Source organism: Beta vulgaris, chromosome 1, assembly GCF_026745355.1.
Source record: "Beta vulgaris subsp. vulgaris cultivar EL10 chromosome 1, EL10.2, whole genome shotgun sequence".
Lineage (NCBI taxonomy): Eukaryota > Viridiplantae > Streptophyta > Magnoliopsida > Caryophyllales > Amaranthaceae > Beta > Beta vulgaris.
This window is the reverse complement of record NC_079202.1, coordinates 61,389,948-61,395,947: the sequence shown is the minus strand read 5'-3', so window position 1 is coordinate 61,395,947 and position 6,000 is coordinate 61,389,948.

Genomic DNA, 6,000 nt, shown 5'->3' with positions numbered 1-6,000 from the left:
CTATGAGTACAAATATTAGAAGCTAATATGTTAAAACATCTATAATTGAGGTTAAAGGTCTATAATGTAACTTTATCTCAAATAAATCAAAATAATATCAAAAAAAAGTATTCACAACATAATTTATTAGTAGAGCTGATCAATTTAGCCTATTCGAGTACATTTTTTGGGCGGATATTTAGCCCGCGGTCGATACGACCTAACCTGATTTTTTTTGCTTCGGGACGGGCTTTAGGCAAGTCAAAAATGACTTTCTAGTTTTTTTTTTTACCGGACCTGATTTTGGCCTGAAAAACCCGCCCTTTTGGCCTGAAATAGTGGGCTTCGAACACAAATTTTTAGTCCGGGCTGATCAATGGGCATTTTTTTAGGCATGGCCCGATCCAAACCCGATTCATGATCACCTCTACTTATTAGCATTTATATTGAAAAAAAGCTAGTAAAAAGATTGTTAATTATAATTAGTTTGAATTAACAGATGTAAAGTGAAATATAAATTGTCTGTTACTTCATATTGGAAGATCATCCATCCTTCACTCGATTGTTACAAACTACAAAATGAGTAATATTAAGGTCTTGAAGTCAAACGAATACTTGAAGTTCTCAACCTAGGTGCATTACCTTTGAAGGACACATTTCCTTGTAACTTGGTGTCTTACTAAGTCAAGTCATAAGAAGCATTTTCTTTAGATATCTCATATCTCCTCAGTTGGAAAGGGACTCGATTTCGTTGGAGTGTTAACTATCAAACATATTAGTTAGGAGGCTTCTTTTAGATAATAGACTAGTTTTTAGGCCCGGGCTACGCCCCAGGTAATTATATCTTGCATTTATTAATATTTTACTTTGAAATATTAACATCAATTATCACTTGGTTTAGTGGTTTAAGACATTAGTATATGTGCTTGTGATCTCGGGATTGAATCTTACATAATGCATTTTCTTTTTTTTAGTGTATGTGGATTATTACATAGCATAAAATTCTCCAAGCGAAGGCGCCATGTGGCATCGTTCCGTGCTTATGAACGCCTTTTAATATATTAGTATAGATATTTAATAATTATTTTCGTCATTGTTAAGCTAAATTGACAAAAGAGAAATAACATCCGCCCACTATTCTCCAATTTGAAAAATCGGTAACGACAATCTTAAAATCGAGTTTTTTTGCTACGTACCACTCACATATACATATATTAAATAATTAGTTAAAGGACCTTGTAAATATAAGCCATGTCAACATTCTCGTGCATCTTCCAACTCACATGTCTTATTAAACCAACGAGTCCTTTAATTATTCTAGTGGTTCAGACTTTAGTGTATTTGTGTCGTGCAGTCGCGATGTCCCCAATACTCATTATGAATCTCATGCACCATACACAGTCTACCATTATACCTCTTGTAACAAGTTGTGCAAGTAGTGTTCTACGCCGGCCCTCGTGATGAACCGTTCATTCCCAACGATAGCCATAATAAAGCTTGAGTCCATTATCAATTAATTAAAAGATTGGATATGATATTTATATGTATTGCATCCTACTGTTCAACTTAACACATATCACTTTTCACCAACTTGAGACAATTTACCACTAAATACTAATCATCCATGTTTCTGCGAAACTTCCTTAGTCAAAGTCAGCAAATATATATATGATGTACTACAAACTTTGGACCAAGTAATATGCGAAGTAGCAATAATCTATGGTAGAGTATGCATCAGTAAAAATATAAAATATTAAACAAAGTCGTTTGCAACTAATGAATAATCAACAAATATATATATTCTTTTTCCCTCTGATACGCTTGTACTTTACAAGTCACAAGAAGCTACCATCCATTAATACAGTATATGATTCCATAGGAATATTATTTCATATATATACCCTACGTAACATTATGCTTTGCAACTTTGGTGACCTGTTGATAATATGGTAGAAAAATATTTAAAGCTTGTCATTATATACTTGAACATTATCGTACAGTCGTACTTCATGTATTGGTGTCCTGTTAATATGCATGGTCGATAGGAATAGGAGTTGGCTCAAGAGCTTTTCCATCTTCCCTAGCAAGGTTTAGGGTTCAATTCTTACCATAAGCATTTGCTTGAAATTTAAGGTGGGAATAGGATTGGAGATGTCTGGCTTGTAATAAGCCTCTGGATGAGGATCCTATGCGAGGGCAACCCAAAGGAATTCTTCTTATCAATTTTGAAATAAAAAAATATGCATGGTCTATAAACATTTTTACCGATGCATTCTAATTTCTATACTTACTACATGAGTGATGTACAATATCGATGGGTTACCAAGCAACGCTTAACTTAGTGGTAAGGAAAGAACCTGTCAAAATTTCAACTTCAAGGTTGGAAGTTCAATCTTTACTAGGGAAGTAGGGGGGAAGGAGAATGCAAAATTAACTTACATTTTGAATTTTATTATGTAGAGATTAAAGAACCTAAACATGTAAAGTCCTTATTTTTTAATTTAGTCACATTGTCTTAACTCTAATATGTTGTATGTTTTTCATTATTTTCCTATAATACAACAATTTTTAATAATATACATATATAGATATGACTATATGAGGAGAATGCTTCAAGTCAGGACTTACAAGTGTAGTTTTGTTTGTGTTCTTGTTAATTACTCACCTTTATAGAGTATTGTACAAATTAATTTGTTGGTGGAGATTTATACGGTGTCCAAACAGATTTTGATATTCTGTTTACGATGATAAGTTGAATTAGATCGAAATCAACTTTATTGAATTTGCAACATATCCTCTCTAATAAAATAAACTACTGTAACATATCCATAATAACGTATGAAAAATGATTTTTTTTTTTTTAAAGTAATGCCTCGTAATACTATTTTAAGATAAATGATTGGTCAATTTTCAAGCTGAAAAAGTATGACTGTTTTATATTTTCAATATGGATGAAAATTTTCTTTTTCAAATTGTCAGAGGACCAACTCAACCAAAAGTTTAAACTGGTGGTTGGAGTCCCAAGAATAGATTTATACTGATACCATGTCAGAGGACCAACTCAACCAAAAGCTTAAACTGATGGTTGGAGTCCCAATAATAAATTTATACTCTATCACAAATGTTGCATATTTCACTGCAAAAACTTAAGAAATGATGAACTTTTTTTTGTTGATGTGTACTATTTATATTTTTGTCAACCAAACGTCAAAATTATTCATCTAGTTTCTACATTCACATTCTTTATAATTTTACGTCAATAGAGTATACCTACTTATGACTTATGATGTACGAGAGATGTGAATATGTAATAAAATCAATTTGTGTGAGCCACAAGGAAAAATAAATCTGGAAAGTTTGGTGCATATTTTCTTTAATCATTCTCAGTCGCAATTTCGCTTTTATCATCCATTTTGGCAATTAGCGTGGCACGACCTCTAAACTCTAGCATTCAGAAGTTAATCAAATACATTTCAGAAAACGAAGTTACAATAAATAAATAAAGGACAACTTCGAAGAAACTTCTGTACCAAATTCCAGGCCGTTTCTCTATTGAGTTATGTGGACTTACAATTTTATCCATTTCTACATCTACATGGTTTGGTACTTCCTTCGTTTCATAATAGATGACACATTGTATATTTTTGGGTGTTTTAAAATATATGCAACAATGTTTTTTTTTTCCTTATTTAGTAACTTGTGTCTTATACTTTTACCAATTTACCCTTACTAACTTGTTTTAAGTACACTAATCTACTTCACTTTATATGTGGTCCCCAACAGTTTTTTTTCCCTCATTTCACATGGGGACCACTACAATTAATCTGCTTCACTTTATACTACTTATACATGCTTAGGAAATTTGCCTAGGAGTCCGTTTTAACAACATTGTAACATCTATTATGAAACAGAGGAAGTATATAATACTCTATCCGTCTCAAAATATAGCTCTCATTTCCTTTTTTTACGATAATTTATGCAAGTAGAATCTAAGAAGGATAGTAAATATTTATTTATTTAAATGAATGATGTGTGGGAAAAGATGTTTTGAGGAGAGAGAATGGAGAATAATTGGTGAAATAGCATTAATTGTAACATTTTGGTTGAATAAATAAAGGAAAAAACAAAATTCAAGAAGCAAATAAATGATAGAACGCGGTTTTTTTAGACAAATTACGAAAAAATGTGGAACTAAACATGGAAATGGGAATTATATTTTGGAACACTCAAAATGAAAATGAGAACTATATTTTGAGACGGAGGGAGTAGTAGATTAATAGTATAGTCCTATATAGTACCAAAAGTTTGGCAAGCACGTCCAAAAAAATGTTTTAAGACTATTGCGCATTTGCGCAATTAAGAAGGCATTTGGCCCATTCAGCACACTAGGGGTGGATTAATTAAAATTGTCATGGAGCAGAAAGAAGAAAAATTCAATGCCCCCTAAATTGGTTCGTTGTTAAAGGTTAACGACTAGTTATTAGACTCGGGCGATAATGTAGGTTATCAATATTTTTATGTTAAATCAGTAGCATTTAATGTTACATAGCTCATTGGTTAAAGTTTGGTTGTATTAATTTGAGGTTACATGGCCGAAACTTATAAGAAGGATGTTTCTAAATTTTTTTAATGTATGTTGATGACATGAAACGAAACAATTAAATGGACAGTGTCACTTGACATGTAAACTTGCTTAAGAAAGTTTTTTAATATATTTGTATAGATTGGCCCAACATATTATACATGAACAACACTTGCAAAACTACTTGAATTTTGCAAATTTCGTAAAAATTGATCCATCACCTTATAATTTTGCAACTATTTTTTAGTCTCGGGCTATGTCTTGGGTAATTATAATTTTCATGTATTAATATTTACTTCAAAATTATAACACCAAATATTATTGGTTCAATGGTCAGGACTCAGGACATTAGTATAGAAGTTTGAAAACATGAGATTAAATATTGTAGCATGTATTTTCTATTTTTTTTTTTCTTGTAAGTAAGTAGATAAAGTAAACCCTCTAAAACAGAGTACCACGTGATACATTTACTTAGCTTGTTTAGAGACGCCTTTTATTATTATTAGTATAGATTTAATTTAACCCTTTGGTTCAAACTTCAATCAATAACTGTTATCAGTTTGGCTCATTACTCTTTCCCCTTCATGTCCCTTTTCTCTTTCCAAATTACAGCCTATCACAACTTAGGCAGATTTTCTAGGATTTGCAAATAACGTTTGTCACCTTTTGGGTAAACCAGGATGCAACAACATCTTAGAAGAAGAACCTATAAAATCACCAATCTTTTACATAGTTCTCCACCCCCCAAATCCCCAATATCTATATTAACATATACTCGGATCTACATAGAGTGCAAACATCATCTAAAAAGAACAACCTATAAAATCACCTATCTTTTTGTATAGTTCATCCCTCCTCCTGCACAACACTTATATATATAGTATACTTGGGTGCAACTATTGCTAAATACACCCGATCTAATGAGCAGTTTTAATTTGAAAATGAGCAATTTTAAATTTGAAATGTTTGAAATGAGTAAAAAATGATTTATGAAACAAGTATAAGCAACTCACATATGAGCAAAAGCAACTTCTAAATTAACGAGCAAACTTGGAATCGAGCAATTAACTTTGCAATGAGCAACTATACTCCGTATAACCACCTCCTATCAAATAGGTAAATGCTTGTAGACCAAAAAAGAAAAGGAGATTACAAGTTGGTGCGATTGTAAGAGGGAGAAAAATAAGCAAGGTGGGGAGTGAAATGTCATGCACAAGATAACAAGGTCATAACATCAGAACTTGTAAGAATGATCAAGATATACTACATGTTGCTCCATCTAAGAACCAAAAACAATAGCAAACAAAGCCACAATAGAGGAAGGGGAAAGAACAAGGGTTTGAAAATTCAAATTCAAGCCTTCCTACTCAACACTCACATGTACCTATGCATCAAAGAGGGATTGTAATTTATACATATCCAAATGGGTTTCAAAGACT